Source organism: Aedes aegypti, chromosome 3 (genome assembly GCF_002204515.2).
Source record: "Aedes aegypti strain LVP_AGWG chromosome 3, AaegL5.0 Primary Assembly, whole genome shotgun sequence".
NCBI classification, from domain to species: Eukaryota; Metazoa; Arthropoda; class Insecta; order Diptera; family Culicidae; genus Aedes; species Aedes aegypti.
In genome coordinates, this window is record NC_035109.1 from 35,695,514 (window position 1) to 35,713,646 (window position 18,133).

General features: G+C 36.3%; 1 protein-coding gene and 1 non-coding gene across 5 annotated transcripts in view; both read left to right on the top strand.

The window, feature by feature from the left end:
* The window catches only part of LOC5572262 (KH domain-containing, RNA-binding, signal transduction-associated protein 2), a 485,459-nt gene that overhangs the window by 341,759 nt on the left and 125,567 nt on the right, over positions 1 to 18,133 (top strand). The gene's annotated exons all lie outside the window — the stretch shown is intronic.
* Positions 17,997 to 18,068, top strand: Trnaa-agc. The gene has a single exon. It is a non-coding gene; the product is annotated as a tRNA-Ala (tRNA).

Consider the following 18,133-nt stretch of genomic DNA (forward strand, 5'->3'; position numbering starts at 1 on the left):
CTTAACTAAATAAAAAAATTAAAACAGTATAAATATAAAGAATAGCCTATTTTCAAAAGAAGGCAAAGTTTATCACTAAACCAATAGGAGATTGGACGCCAAAAAATATTGCGGCATAATAAAACGAAAAGACATAAAAAATTGCGTTCAGAATCATCGAAGTTTCTCCGAATGTCATTTCCCCGAATGACCCGTTTCCCCGAAAAGTGGTGATGGATGGTGAACAAGAAAGAACGATAAGCAATCAACAGAAGGTGATATTCTGTCATTCTCGGCTATACACATGTTGGCAAAAATGCTGAGGACCGTAAAACTCGAAAGAACCGCCGGTTAAATAAAAAAGGGTGCATATCAGATGGCCAGTTCGTTGTAATGTATAAAGTTACGACAATTATGAGTGCCAACAACTTTTCGGGGAAGTGCAGCCCTGTCGTCGTAAAATTTGAGCTTCTTAGTCATTCCCTTTTGAGGAGGGCGTTGCTATAGCCCAGAGGGCGGTTGTACTCCCAGGCGTTAATGAGGGAGTCTCACACGAAAATTGTATCAAATTAATATACATTCCAAACACATAAAAACTAATATGCATTTGCACGTGTTTAGTTTGTGTTCAATGCTCATTCCAATTCAAATGTGAAACGGAGAAACACCTATAAATTTTAAAAAAATATATGGATTATGTCGAGACCTCTAGATACATCGGAATATCTTCAAAACCAGGGACAAATGATCAAAATTCACATAGTTTTTCAAAATGAAGAGTATTTGCTTCAACTCAATTTTTATTTCATTTCAACATGATGAGTATCATCATACTAAGTAACTCATACTTTTGCTTAAAATTAAGACGGCCGACAGATTTTTTACCCAAAATTTAATCGCATTTTTCAGTTTACTCGAGGAAAGAACCAGCGATTTAGTACTTTTTACTTTGTTGTACGAAATATGTTGTTTCCATAAATTTAGAAAATCGTTCATTTCAAACAACTAATACCATTGCTCACCTAGTTTTTGCAGCTGTTCTAACTCAGTTTTTTCTTAGGGAAGTTTCAAATTTGGCGTTCATCATCTTTCGGGATTTCTAGACCCCCCACCCTCCTCTATCATGCCTTTTAATACCTAATAAAAGCACTGTCACACTTTCGTAGACCATCGTCCTCCCTCAAATGATGAATGTCATTTTTGGGTGACCCCTTACCCGAGCAAAGGCGGATAACTGGATGATATCAAAATGATAGCTACCTTCATTATCACTGTTATCAATGATAACCGAATGATAACAAAATTGGTTATAATTGTATTCGTGACAGACATTATTGATAACAGATTGATAACAAAATATGTTATCACACTTCTTTCCAATAACATTTTAACAAAGTGTGTGTTGATAAACAAAGTTGCCATACAAAATTTTGTAAAATTATTTGTAGCATAAGTCTAATCCAAAACACTCACTTTCCATAACTTGTCCGTGATTTATGACCGTAAACTTCATAAAAATATGATACTGTAAATTTAGTTATCAACTTGAACTCAAAGATAACATAATTTACTATTGATTTGTTTTTTGACAAACAAATTTGAGTTCTCAATTTTGTTATGTTGGCTGTTAATTCCGCCAAGATCATAACAAAATCAGTTATCAAATGAAAATAAACAGGTAACAAGATTTATTATCATTTTGCTATTCAACTTTGCTCGGGTAGTTAGCTTTTGATGTTGAAATTAAAAACGAATGGTGCACTAATGGTGATTTTTTTCTGATAACATTCAAGATGACCAAGTTTAAATCGACCAAAATTATTGCATATGAAAGCTACATACTTTCTCAGTTTGATTTGTGTTTTAGGATAAGGGGATTTTTTCTTATTTCCGTACGGGTTTGGGCCGAAAGGTCTCAGATTTTCATGAAATTTTTTCCACAGGCAGGGCTCATCAATATATGAATAAAAAAAATTGAGAAAAATTCAGGGTCGCCTATTTTCCCGGAAAACTCAGTTGGAATGTTTTTGTTTTCCCCTGACACTACTTACTTTGAAAAATCATAACTCAAGAACGAAGCATCATAGAAACAAAGTTTTTTTTTATAAAAATGAAAGCAAATTTTCTCAGTTATAAAAAAAAATAACTGGAAAAAGTTTTCCACAAAATTTTCCACCGTTGAGAAAATTCGTAAAGAAAAGCCGGAAAAACTATGTTCCAAATATATTTTTGAGAAGGTTTCATCGCTGAAATTTTTGACATGTACTTTATGTTTCGTTTTTGAGTTATGGCCAATTTTGTGGAAAATGACCATATAAGCCTTTTCTTTGAAAGCCCATATTTTAATCGAAGCATCGGAAAAAACAAAGATTTTTTATCAAAGCAATTGCAAAATTTCTAAAACATCTGAAAAAAGATATGGGATTGGTTTTAATGAAGTATAAGTCGGAATGGATGATATTTTTCATGAAAAATTACACCGCTAAGAAAAACTGAAAAAAAAAACGGTTTCTGCCTCAATTTTTCATTCCACTGAAAAGAGATTCTTTCTTTTCTATGGAACATATAAGATTATTATTTTTTTTTATTTATTCAATTATTCAGTATATTACTTACATTTTCATCTTAATACTATCTATTTTTCAACCGGGAAGATTGTCTTTGGTTGCTAACACCAGAAGATTTTCATTTCTTTGTATTATTAAGAACAAAGCGTCTGTATTTTCTTGGTTTTCATGTGCATCTAATTTTTGAAGTATTGTAAAAACGTTTCTAAAAAGTTTTCAACAAGCCTGATCCAAGACAGGATTGAGCAGCACATAAACGTAACAAACATTTAGTTTGTCTGCATATGTCCGAGAAAATTACAAATGAATCACGGCATTGGCTTAGAATGCTGAAAATGCGTAAATTCCCTCATATTATTTTATATAAAAATAGAATCGAAAAATTAAGTTCACGAACAATTGCCCAAGGTTTCTTAAAGCGGGACATCAAGAAAGTTTGAACCTTATTTTTGGATTAAACAAGAGGTTCGAACTTCAGCCAAATATATCGCTTAATTTTAAAATGAAATGTCGCTCTTGAAGTGATATCAAAGTACAAAAAATTTGACAATTGCCCTGGATTTCAAAATATTACGCTATTGTTTATAATAGTAGTTTGGCGTTGGATCTATTAGTGGATTTTAGACTTGATAATTATTCATTAAAGCAGGTTTTCAAACTCATTTCAGCAAATACCGTTTTTGATGCGTACTTGATAATGAATTTTCGTCACTATCACATGAAAACTATTGGCCCAAAATGAACAAGAATACAAACTGATTGTCTTTAGAACATATTAGGTACATTATTTTTTTCTGCTTAAAAATTTCATGTATCTCATCAAACTTCAAGAGTTACTTGAGATGATTCTGAGTTACTGAGATAATATCAAATTACTCCAATGCGTTAATACAGCTCGGGTTAATTTCGATTGTTGTCATAGAGGGCGTTAAGATGCAGCTGATCTAAAATTTACTCCAAGGGATTTATACAACTTGACAATTTTGATTCATACCATACAGAGCGTTGATATGCATATGATCTACATGGAATTAGGTCAATACACTTCAGAGCGTTGATAAAGTTTGAAATATTTAATTGATGCCCTACAAGGCGACGAGATGCAGCCGATCTACATATAATAAAATCAAATTACTCCAGAACGTTGACACTGCTTTGAATTTTCAGCTTATGTCCTCAGGTCTGACCTAAATGAGACATGATCAAGCTTCATGACTTTAATGAAGCTTAACATTTTTGATTGATGCCATGAAGGGCGTTAATATGCAGCTGATCTATGTAGGGTAAAGTCACATAAATTCAGTGCCTTGATACAGCTTGAAATTTTCAAATGATACAGAGTGTTAAGATGCAAATGATCTACATAAGACAATGTCAGATTACTCTAATGTGTTTTAGAAGCATGTATTTTACAATTGGTATCCTTCAGGACGTTAAGATGCGCCTAATCTTCTTCAATTAAGGTCAAATTACTCCAGGGCGTCGATACAGCTTGGAATTTTTAATTGATTTAGGGCGTCAAGGCGCACTTTATCTACATAGGATAAGGTCAAATTTGTCGTATGTACCGATTAGAATTTGCAATTGATCTTAATCAGGGCGTTAAAATGCAGTTGATTCACATAACACAAGATAAAAAAAAATCAGTGTGTTGAAGCAGCATGAAAAATTTCGATTGATTTTCCAAAGGGGTTTTTAGATTCTTCAGATCTGCCAAAAAGATAAAGGTGAGATAAAGTCAAATTACTCAAGGGCGTTGATATAGCTTACCGATTTTAATTGATGTTGGACCAATTTTAATTTGATACACGACGTTTAAATACACCTGATTTATTTGGAATACTGTCAAATTTCTCCTGGGTGTTGATACATCCTGTAATTTACAATTGAAGTTCTACAGGGCGTTAAGATGCACCTAATCGTCAAAGGACAAGGACAAATTACTCCAGGGCGTTGATACAGCAATGAATTTATTAAATGATGCGTTTAGATATAGCTCATCTATTTGAGGCAAAATCAAATTACTCCAGAGCGATGATACAGCTTGACAATATCGATTGATGTTATACAGGGCTATGAGGTGCGCATGATTTACATAGGATAAAGTCAAATAACCCTAGGGGTTAGATACAGCAAGAAAAATTCGATTGATTTGCTATAGGGTGTAAAGATGCTTCAGATCTCGCCAAAATCTTTGTGGACTCTTACTTCAGGGCGTTGATACAGCTTGGAATCATCAAATTAAGCCCTAAAGGGCGGTCACATGCACCTGATCTACATGGGAAAATGTCAAATTAATCCAGAACGTTGATCCAGCTTAGAGTTTACAATAAATGTCCTACAGGGCGTTAAGTTGTATCTGATATACATGAAATATACATGAAATTACTCCAACGCCCTGGAGCACGTAGGTTTGGATTTATTTTCTACAGAGCTTTCAGATGCTATAGATCTCGCAAAGAGCTGTGTATAATAGAGCCAGGGCGTTGATAAAGATAGGAATTTACAATTAATGTCCTACAGAGCGTCAAGATGCACCAGATTTACATGGAATAAGTTCAAATTACTCCATGACGATAATACAGCATGAATATTTCGATCTCGCAAAAATCTATGTGGAATAACGTCAAGCTTCTCCAGGGCGTCGACACAGATGGATCGATTTATTTCATACAGGGAGTTATGATGCATCTGATCTACGTGAAACAATATCAAATTACTGCACGGCGTTGATAAAATTTGGAATTTTCAATTGTTGTCCTACAGAGCTTTGAAATGAACCTGATCTACATAGGGCAAAGTCAAAATACTCCAGGGCGTATATACAGATCGATTTTCTACAAGGCGTAAAGATGCTCCAGGTCTCGCAAATTAGACTAGGGCGTTGAAACAATTTGAAAATTTCGATTGTTGTCCTACAGAGCGTCAAGATGCACCTGATATACATACATAATAAGGTCAAATAACTACAGGGCGTTGATACAGAGACATTTCAATTGATTTTCTACAGGGCATAAAGATGCTCCCGATTTCGAAAAGATCTGTGTATAATAACGTCAAACTATTCCAGGGCGTTGATACAGCTTGATCGATTGATGTCATACAGGGCGTTGAGTTGCACTTGATCTACATAGAACAAAGTTAAAATACTCCAGGGCGTTGATACAACTAGGAATTGATGTTTTCAGACCGTTAAGATGCACCTGATCTACATAGTTCAAACTATCCCAGGGCGTGAATATGCTAGTAATTTTTTAATGATATCCTACAGGGCGTTAAAGGCCACTGATCTAATTGAGACAAGGTCAAATTACTACAGGGCGTTGATACAGCTTGACAATTTCGATTGATGTTACACAGGGCGTTTAGTTGCACCTGATCTACATGCAACAAAGTTAAATTAATTCAGGTCGATGATACAGCTTGAATTCTCAACTGATGTCCCAAAGGGCGTTAATAAAAAGTCTGAGAAAAGCTTCTTAGTCGTCGACTAAGCGCGACTAAGCAGGACGACAGGGCTGCGGGAAGTGGGATATTCGGGGAACTGGCATTCAAGGATCTGGCGTTTGGGGAAACGACATTCGGGAAACCGTCATTGAGGGAAAAGTAGCACAACCCATCGAAGTAACTGCAGTAATCGATTTCTCTTTTCACTGATAACTTGAGCATCGATGTTATCGATTGTCGCCCTTTTGTCAGTTGGAAACAAAAATGTATCTAAACTCCATAGCTTCAAAGCCTATGTATAAAAGAAGGTGAATTTATTTAAATTTTGAAATCAAAAGTTTTTATACCTATAAATATGGTTACATCATATTGAGAAAATTGAAATAGAACATTTAAAAGATGTGTAAATATATAGTTACCGATAGCGGAACTCAAAAGAAGAATTAATATTTGAAAGTAGGGTAATTTTTGGTTAAATAATAAAAAACTATTGACTATAACTTTCCTTATATGCTTAAGTTTATTGAAGAGCATATGATTGTTGAACAAAGTGACATTTTGCATCAATACATCAAACTCCACAACAAGCCTGATGTCACCGAAAAGAATCAATAGAAACGTAGAAACGAATGTCACTTAAAGAAATTCTTGGTTTCAGACTCATTGTTGGATTTAATCCAACGGGACTTTTCCGAAACTATAATTCTCAGTTGGAAACGAAAGGAAGACGCGTAATCCGATTGTCGTTCGACAGATAGAGAGAGAATATAATTTTCCTGTAGATGATATAATAGTTAAACTTAATAACAACGAACTACTTTAGTCGTATGTTTCGTGAAAGCTGACTTGTGAACCACTGATTCGCAATATCAGGCAGCCCAATTCATATTATAATAGGTTAATGGCAACTTACGTTTAGTTCCCTTTATGTGTGTTCATAGAATGTACAATCACGAGTTTGGTGGACGAATCTAATGATTAAATGTACATATTTAGATTTACCTTTTCGAAGCTATTCTTTAGCCTTTATCTTACCGGTAGTAATATAGTGTAGAATGCTCAGGGCATATATCGAAGGGATGACTATGTAGTGCGATTTAGGTTACCTAGTATAAGATTAGCATTAAGTTTCTTTTTGTACAATATTCATGTAGGTAATCTCACCAGTTCAGCATGTAAATAGTAGATAGTAATACAGTATTTATAATTCACTAGGTTTAGGTTCAAATTCACCGGTATTTGCATTAGATTTAAGCTAAGTTTAGGATGGAATCGTATTCACGCTTTTCCCTTAACACTTGGTCCTTTTGGTTCTTCACTCACCTGGTGACAGGTCGCATACCTGTCACTCCTATGTCATATCACCACAGCCACAGTCTTGCACGCGGGATTGCAAGCAACATAGAGACCATGGTGATAGACGTGCGCGCTGGCCTAATAGGGTAGGCCAACACTCATTGTGCCACACGACTATTATGCCAAACGACTTTATGCCAAACGGATTTATGCCAAACGACTTTATGCCAAATGACCTACCACCTTCTACACAGTTTGCTTCTATCTGGCCCAATGCAGAACCGTGCAATATGATCAATCCCGAGACACTTAAAGCACGCTACCAGCTGATAGCGTTCAGACACACTTAGCAGACAAACCAATCAGTCTACTTCGATCCTACCGATACTGTGTCGGAACGGATTTGCCACGTCTTCTCCGATGTTGTTTATACTCTCCATTCCTCAGGGTCCTCCTCCAGACCGCTATCGTCAACCGCCGTACGTAGTCGCCTTTCATGATTCCATGATTATCCATGTAAGCATGGAGGCAATGCTAGGGTTGACGCCGTCCTTTATGAGCATCGTGCTCAGAGCCGGATAGGCGTAGGTCAGAAAATCATCATCATCAGGAAACCACACCTTTAGATATTCGTGGAGAATTCGTTTTGTTTTCATATTTTCTCAGGTTTTGTGAAGGTTTCGTCATATATTCCTCGTATGAATTTTCCAATTTTTGTAGTGTTCAAAAACATCTTGAAGATATTCCTAAAAGAATTCCAGAACTATTTTTGGTAAAAGCTCCTGGGAGAACATGTGGAATAATTACATAAACTACTTGGATATTTGTATGGCATCCTATAGTAGTTATAGTAACCCTGAGCAAATTTTGAGATCAAATCGAAAATGAAATTTGATATGGCAAAAATGTGATTACTAAAGTTGCTCTCATTTTGTCGTTTGAACGATTTAAATATCAAGACAGTACTCACAAACTCATAAAAACAATAAATGATTTAATCCCGCAAAGTAGTACATTCCGTGAAATGGTTTTTGATTGAATAGTTCATTCGGCCAAAAGTCACTAGACGGGATTGGTAGTCTAATGGCTACCGCTTCTGCTTCATAAACAGAAGGTCATGTGTTCAATCCCAGGCCCGTCCCTTCCCTCTTACCTTGTAGTTATATCTTTCACTTGCTTCTATCTTTCACTCCTCATATATCACAGTTGATCTATCACAGTTCATAGCATTTGCTAAAACCAGTTTACCTACACTTCCATTCTTCCATCATCATAGCATGGCTTTTCATACGCCTGATACATTGGCGTAAATTAACCACCCCTACAACTTCCCGCATAATCTGGCGTAGATGCAGGGGTACATTCGGTTAACTATGAGAGCTAGTAGGCTTCCCCAAATCAACGCGATTTTAACGGCGACAGCGACAATAAGATGGTAGGTCATTTGGCATAGCGCCGTTTGGCATAATGGTCGTTTGGCATAAAAGTCGTTTAGCATAATGAGTCTGAAACCAAGGATTCTTAAGATGACACACGTTTTTCCGTTTGTATTGAATCCCTCTGACGACATCCGGTTTAGTTTGGAGTCAATTGATGCAAAATGACACTTTATTCAACAATCATATGCTCTTAAATAAACAAGAGCACATTAGGAAAGTGTTTGCCAATAGTTATTTATCTATAAAAAGGCCTTTTTCCAAATGATAATTCTTCTTCTAAGTCTCGCTATTTGAATAATTTTTGCACTGAATATTTTTATATATTTAGCACTTATTTAACCTTCTATAATTCTTTCTAAATACGATGTAACCTCAATAGGTATAGGTGCCTAATAGGTATAAACATGTTAATTTAAAATTTAAATAAATTTCACCTTCTTTTATAAGATAAAATTTAGTTAAGCTGAATGTTAACCATTTTTTGCTGTTTTATCTATTCTTGTAAGCCGTACTGTTAGAATGATCATTACTTTAGAACCTTGCACAATGGTCGGGCTTCATATAAAGGGGCGGCCAAAACTACCAAAAACTTTTTTGAGATTTTAATGTTACTAATCATTTTAAAAAATACCTAATGTATTATATTATTATGATCCTTAATTGGAAGTGAACTAAAATTTAAATTTATATGACTTTTATGACGGCAAATCGGCTGAAGTTAATAAATTGAAACATGTAACAATAAAATAGAGTACAAAATTTATAATCTAGGAATGCAATATTTCTACAAAGTTACGCACTATCTGAAAGTTTATGGTTCAACACTTTTATCGAGCATAAGGGCAGTAAAAAATATTTGGTTGAAAATTTAATACTATTCAATATTACACTTCACTAATTTTGATGATTTTGAACAGGAAAAACAATTCTTGTTGCGTCATGTCCCGCCATTTCGAATATTGCACATCAAAAAGCATTCTTGGATCTTATAAAAAACGTTGAAATTTTTTGCAGAAATTTGCTGATTTGCAAGTTAGAGATATTTGAATAGTTCACTTTTTTACATATATTTTGACGATATGTTCCATACAAAGTTTATTTAAAATATATTTAACCACTGTTCATATACATTTTGATCAAACTCGGTAAAATACAAACAAAAAAAATATACAAAATACAAACAAAATCCGCTTCAAATCCGATAGCTAATGGTGCTTTCAGCCCAGTTTGACATAATTTTCAATAAAAAAAACTTTTTTTACAGTTACGTTATATTTGAATAACCCCTTCTAAAAAAATAAAAACACCAAATAACATGTTTAGATTACATATTTCATCGATTAGGGCGATAAAACTAATTTTGGACAAACTTAATTTTTTTCCGACCATTGTTGAGAACCTGCTAATATATCTACATATTATAAAAGCAAACACATGATCTTGATGATTTCGAGATATGCTAGAAAAATATCATTTCAATCACAAATTTTCCCTTCTTTCGATAAATGACGGTGTTTTTGACGTAGGGGAATTAGGGGCATAATGGACACGTTAAGCAAATGTTCGTTTTAAGACCATTAAATGGCAATATTTTTAATTTACCCCCGGCTAGTTTTCAAGTTTGATGTTAGTACGACGTGCCACATTCATTCATAGTGATAAAAATCATATCATATGTCAGAAAAGCGAGATAGAAAATTGGGTCGAAAACAAGGTTGGTGAAAAGGTATCGGGGCGAAATGAACACCTGCATGAAATTTAGTTATTCCAATATATTCAATGACTGTCAATCATTCCGATATGCAAAAGGGCTCTCCCTCAATCATAATAGCTAAAAAGAACCTTTCTGGGTTCGTTACTTTGCTCAAAAATAAGGTTCTTCCACGGTCTTGCTTATATGCCAATTTGAAACTGAGAAAAATTTTAAGTCAAATTTTGAAGAACAAATGAAGCAAAAAATAAACTTTTATACCGTCAAACATTTCAAATGCATTACAGATTTCATGCAGTGAATGAACTTTTGATGAAATATGCGTATTATCAGATATTGAGAGGGTGTCCATTTCGCCCCGTATGTTCATTATGCCCCTAATCCCCCTACACTTTCAAAATTGTAATTATTACTGAATCGTTCAAATGTTTTGCCACAAATAATTTCTTTTAAAGATGTGTTGTTAATTTGAATTATGCTGTGAGAAGATTTGTTTGCGTTTGAGTCTTGAACATTTTAAACGAAAAATAATCTGCTCTCGTATATCGGCTATTCTTGCATTATGCTGTAATAATAGATCTTTGGATTAGAGCTCTCAACCATTTTTCATCAAGTGTTACGTCCCAACTGGGACAGAGCTCCATTAATTACCTATTAATTGCGAACTTTCTTTACCAATTCACAATTTTCAAATATGTATATGCACAACAAGCTCGTAGATACTCTATGTTCTGGGATGTAAAAAAAAAAATTATTTCGAAAAGATCTTCCACCACGTGTTTAATCTATAGCTTGGAAAATCTCTGAACGAACAACACGCTTGTTGAGAACCTACCAATAATTTGTGTTATGGACTCGTTGGTGTTGATCTCGGTAAAAGATTCAAAAAATGCCGATATTCATTCTAAGTCACTCATTATGCTAAACGACCATTGTGCCAAACGACCATTATGCCAAACAACTTAATGCCTTAGGCATTTCACGGCGAAATTCTCTCTCTTTTGCTCTGCAATAAAACTTGAAAACAATGGTGCCAGTACCTGTCAACTTTGACAGGTACCGGCACCGTTGTTTTCATATTTCCCGAAAGAGGGAAAGAGAGCGATTTTCTGATGACGTCACTGTGCAATGGGCAATTTAGAGGTGCGGACGAATATCAAATTAGTATTGCTGTGTGCGTTTGAAATGCAAATATCAAATCAATCATGGGAAACATTCACTCGAATATTGCGTTTCTCTCTCTCACTTCCACAAGTGGTCAAGACCGAGACTGTCGTTTCTCCAAGCAAGCTTAGTGTTTCAATTTCCAATGCGCTTTCTTCTTGTTCGCCGAGCGACAAGTAAGACAAAAGCGGCAACTGAATGGTTCACTACCGCCTCCTTGTGCCGAAGGCATCCGATTGCTGTAGCGAATGATTCTTTACATTCCGATTCCGCACGAGTGGCATTCGTGTTTGAGAGCTGAAGAGCGTTCACTGACTGGGAATACACAAGGCGAAATGATTCAGCGAACGCAAAATCTGTACATTTCGCAGGAAGCATTCAGTGATTGAATGGCGAATGCGTTCTTTCGTGTTTCCCATTTAAGAGCGGATAGGGGCTCCGCTCCGTATATCTTTTCATTTTCGGTTTATCTCAATCGTTTGCGATTCGTCGGGATTGCGCTCACGTTAGTAGCGTTCGGCAGTCACTGAACATTCGGTGGCGGCAGATACTTTGCTGATATTTTATCGGTAGCGTTCGGGTGAGTGAGTGAATTTTCCCATGCTTGTATCAAATGCGAGAACACCAAACGCGGTAAGATTTTCCACAAGAAATGCGATATCAAATACAGATTTTTTTTTGCTAGGTCGGTGGTGGTTTAGTTCATCGTTGCTAAGTGTTCTTTGATTGTTACGTGTTACCGCAATGCCAACTTCGGCGAGCCGAAAGTTCACGAAGTAGCCGAAGATGACGACACGTTGCGAAAGCTGCTAACAAAATTTTTCGCATCCTTGTCGTCACCATCAGCTGATCGTTTTGTTTACATCTTTTTCGTGACTAATACAAGCAAACACATACTAAGAGTCGGACCTGTTATATATGACATTGGCTTGCAGTGACTCAACAACGAAATCGCGTTGATTTGGGGGAGCCTTTAAAGCATCATCAACTCCTCCCCCTTCCCCCCATTGGTCAGCATTCTGACATGGTAGGCGTCATTGTTGCCTTAAAATAGAAGATCACCAGCACTTATACACTGATAGTATCTGTTAGTCCCAAACAGTCATCTGGTTGGTTCCTTATGTAAGTGCAGCTGATTTGGCGACATTGGTGTAACAATCAATGAACCTCAAGCCCATTCGTACAAATGTTACTTAGGGCCGATTCCTTCACCTTTGCTTAAGCCGTAAACCAAGGTTAAATGCCTAAGCGGTGGTGAAGAAACCGCTTATTAGTGAAAAAAAAGTGTAATGGGTCTCTGTCAAGATATGCCACCTACAAGTCTGGGCCTAACATGATTGCTTTCGATTTACACAAACATCATGTAGAATCTGCTGACGCCAAAAATATACCTTCCCTAGAATAATGGTCCCAAAACCAGCTGTCGGTAATAGCCCAGCTTCTTGTAAGTCACAACATTTCCAGGGCTCGTTATTTTTAGTTTGATGCAATTAGGCCGTATTATTCCACAGCCATTGGCAAGTTCGTAGTTGGCAAAAATTGCGGGAAACGCACAAGCGGCGTAGAGGGAAACGAAGATAATGCTTATGAGTCAATTGGGACTAATGACTACATTTCCCGGAGCCATTGTAACGATAATCTCAATGGCGTGATGAGAAGACGACTCCAAGAATTGTCGACGATGTTCCTCAGATTAGCGAATAGCTGGGTTCGAATTTCGGTTCGTCCAGGAAATTTTTAGTGAAAACGTAGAAGTTAGCTGAAAGATGATCTGTAGTCTGTTTCGGACGTAATGTCACGCGTAAGAATAAGTAGAATGAGAATGACGAGATGGCTGCTGTTCGGTACAAATTTCTACAACAATAACTTTGTGCGTTAATATGTGGAAAATGAAGAAAAAGCTTCAGTCTTCTATTATGGAGAAAGTTATGGTATTCTTTTAAATTTGAGCCGAGCAAACTTGCAAGCATTGGTCAAATCTTCGTTAAAATTATTACGATTCACGCAATGAACATCTCTCTTTTTTTAACGATCGAACCGAAGTTAACCGCACAAAGCATTTTTTCCGCTTCAAATCCGATAGCTAATCACCAATCTACATTGCTAGGCCATTATAAGCCAGCAAAACTCCGATACTGACGGTTCAAACGTGGTTGTCGTCCTGGGCGACAACAAATGATGGAATAATTGAAAATCTGTCGAAAGCATGGCGCCGCCTCCACTGTGGGACGAAATTAATTACAGATGGTCAAAACCCCTTGGAGGCATTTTAGCCCAATATGCAGCTTATTCTTCATTCTAAGGGCACCGTGCCAAAAAAAAACATTTCGTGTGGAAATTTATTTGGTCCAAATTTTTCAAATTCGGATTTTATCCAGGTTTTTTTTCACAATTTTTTTCGGGTTTCGAATCGGGTTCGGATTTGTAAAATGTGAAACCCGACTATCTCTATTACCAGCTCCATGAGGCTGACCAGTTTTCGACCGTCTATTTTTACTTTCGTCCCACTGTGCGCCATTATCGCTGGGAAAAAAGAGAACAAACGACACGGTCTTAGGTTCGACTGCCTACCTTGCCATTTTCCGGGAAACGAGTGGTGTTTGGAAACACCCGGCAGCCAAAAGAACAAACAACCATCATCGACTCCGGCCGACGAATTAGCGTGGGTGGACCATCCTTAGTGAAGAGGAAAGAAAGAACTCGTCGGCTTCGATGCCAAGGCAACACGTGTGTCGCCACGGGGCTAGAAATCGAAGACAGATCCCCCAAAAAAGACTCCGAGAAGACGCGATAAATTCGCCATAATCTGGAGATGACACGTAATTACCGGGGACTAGGCATTAGGGCCAACTAGAGTATGAAAATCGAGTGACGGCTCAGTCAATGGAGAAACGGTTTGTCTTGTTTGTTTGTTCTGTCGTTACGCGTGAAAAAAGATGAAGCAAAACGAGCAAGTCGTTATTTTCTTCGAAATAGGATTGTCACTGCCAAAAGGCGCTACTAAATTGATAATAATTATCGAGATAGACGTCTTGCAGTTTTTGCAAGCTGATAGACTATATTCGCTGGGAGAGACGTGGAAAAGTGGGTGTTGAGCGAGATTTTATGTTCGTAGATGACACATAGTTTGAACTTATCGTCTACTAAATTTCACCTAAATCTGATGAACGAGGGCTGAGAAATTGCAGTGGGCGTATAGTGGGTGACAGCGTTTAATAGGAGACCTGACTGTAAATATTTTATGTGAAAATAATCTAAAAGTAGAGGAAATTTAGCTCTCTAGTGCCTTTTCTCTTTGGTGATGGCAAAACAAGATATATGCCATAAGCATTCAACAATTCAAACTAAAGCTAAAGAAAAAAATTAAAAAAATGAAGAAGACTGCAAGTGGTAGTCAGTATACCCATATCTGTCAAAAGATAACCAATTAGGGCAGAATGGAAAGGTGCAATACTTTAATCTATACCTCTGCAAGAACTCGGGTATTCGAGTATTCTCTCAACGTACGACCTAGAATTCTGCTGGGATTTGGTAAAAGATCAGAATTTTCATGAATCATGCCAACAATGATACATTTTGGATATCAACTAAATCTCATCGAGATTTGGTCACAATATCTGTGTAAAATCTCTTTAAACAGAATTCGGTTGGGATTTGATTCTAACATTCGATTCAACCACAATAATGTCGGAATACGATTGGATTGGAATTCTGTCGATATTCTATTCGGAAAGTTTTCAGACGAGAAATTTGATCAGAATCCTTCAGGGTTCGATCCGTACAGAATGCTTTCTTGTATTCCTATATGTGATCAAAATTGTGTCAGACCTGGGTACAATCAGAATCCAGTTGGAAATCGATTTGATGTGAATCCTTACGGATGAGATTTCCCGGAAAATGATTTTCTGTTTCCCGGGATTCCCTATTTCTCGGGATTTCCGTATATCTTGCAAAAAAAGGGTTGACAATCTATTTAAATTAAAACCATTGCGCAATTTCCTTGTCACTCACTAGATTTGTAGTTATATTTCGATGTTGATTTCTCAAATAACTTGTGATCTCGCCCTAAAAGCCATTAGTAGCCAAGTGTGTAGCTTGTTGTTACCGTGCAAACGAGTGGATCTACACGATACTCAATAATGTTACGATGAAGAGAAGATCATCCTCTATCTCCCAGTGGTGATCCTTATGATCCTGGTCCATTCATTTGCTTACAAACAAGGAGCTACATACTGGCTTTTGGGGCGTAATCTCATATTATGCGAGATTTTTTGTTTTTTTTTCTGTAGTCAAATAGTTAATGATAGCAGTGCTGTTAAATGTCATGAATATCACGTGACTTAAACAATTGATTATTACGAATATCTTCCTTCCCCGTGAGAAAATAAACCGGAAAATGTTTCTTCCGGTGACCATTTGTGAACTCCGGTCGGTTGGCAATATTTGCTGAAGCTTTATTCCGTACGGAAGTACGCTATAAGTATTTGAATTTTTCATAATTTCAGCATTTAACAGCACTGATTGATAGAATAGATATCGTTTTGGACGATATGTTTCTCCAAAAAAGATTATATGCTTTACGAAATATAGAATTTTTCGAGGGATCTTTTCCATTAATTGGGTCCTAAAATTTTTAATGAAATCTTGTTTTTATTTAATAACACAAAAAAACATGTTACTGTAACTACTTTAGCAATTTTTCCTGCTCAAATAATGGCTATATCATGTTTAAACTTTAATTTAAAAATTTGGTCCATAAATGAACCTTGACACTTTTGATCATGTTTGACGTTCGCTTAGTCGACAAAAACACCACAGGGGTTTTAGTTCGACCACTGGGGTTGTTCCTATCTGACATTTCGTAAGGGACACGGAAAACAAAATACACCCAAAATTTGAGTTTAAGCCAAAGGATGTGACAAAATCTAAACAAATGTTTTTTGGGCTTAAACCAACGGAAAACATTAGAAAATTGAGTAAACATGTGTTTTTGGTCTAAACTTAAGCGTTTGGCACTAAAATTGGGACAGGGCTTTAGGACCCTATTGAGCAGACTTAAAGATTTTTTTATGGATAAAAACAGTCACAATTTTTAACATAAAAAATTCTTGTAATTTTTCTGTTCTAGTGCACGGAAGGATTGATTCAATGTTGAAAAATATTATCCAACCTTCATACGATGTCGAGAACAAGCTTCACATGGACTTTTGCTTGATGATATAAACTGTCTTGTTTTGAAGTCTAGCGAAAATTCCATCCAATTTGCTTTATTTTCACGTTTTTGAGAGTTTCACGGGATCCCGGGAATTCCCGGGAAATGGTAATTTTATTTTTCGATTCCTGAGATATCAAATCCCGGGAAAATTGGAAACTCTAATCACATACTAATCTAGGAATTCAATTCAAGCACAATCCTTTTGAAATTCGATTCGATCAGAATGGTGTCGGAATTTTATTTTTTCAAATCCTGGTCAGATTTGAACACAATGCTTGTAGAATAATATTATTTGGGAATCTTGTTTGGGATTAGAACCGAATCCTTATGAGATTCAAGCAAAATCTTGGATGGGATTCAAGAGGAATTCTTGTTGGGAGTCGAACGCTGTTTCGGTTGGGATTCTAACAGAATCACGTTTGATACTCAAACAAAGATTCTGTTTGGGATTTATACTGAATCTCGATCGGGATTCGAACAGAACACCGGTTGGGATTCAAAAGTAATTTCAAATGGGGTTTTAAGGCGTGTCAAGACTATTTTATTTTAAGATTTGTCACTCACTGATTTCTCACTCACCTGATCTTCACACCATGGCCTTCTTTGTAGTAGTGTCAAAAAACTGTGCACAATAAACCGAAACCACCCAAATTGTGAACTGTCATTTTGTCATCCGTTGTGCCCCAAGACAAGGCGTGACAGAACAGTACAAAAACGAAACCAATTGACTGTAAAAAAAGACCACTTCTCATTGGTCGTTTAGGCAAAGGCCTACTTTCAGTTCATTGAGTTGGATTGCAACAGGGCACTTTGTTGCTTGCCCGGCCGTGTTGCTAGATCTTACAGTAAAGTGTTCATCAAAAATTTGAAATTTTTTACATGAAATCTTCTTATTTGAAATCTATTTATAAAAGATTTTAAGTTTACCGCATGTGCTCTTATAAAAATAAATAAAACATACCTAATTGAGAGAAATATATTGAAAGTTGTGTCAAGTTTCTATAAAAATATCGTCAGTTTTTAATTTAAACCCGAGTTTAATAAAGGACTACCTCTATTGCATTAAATGTATGAAGCGTGCAAGAAACAATTAAATTATGAGTAGTAACACATACATTAAGCTTTTTCGGTGATCCAATCCGCATGGTTATTAAATTAAAGTTCTTGGGTTACCAAGTGGCTCGGTAGCTTAGTTGGTAAAGCGCTCGTCTAGCATACAAGAGTCCTGGGTTCGAATCCCAGCCGAGCACGTGGATTTTTTTCATAATTTTACCCATAATTTATTCATCGCTACCACGCATAATGAGATAATTTA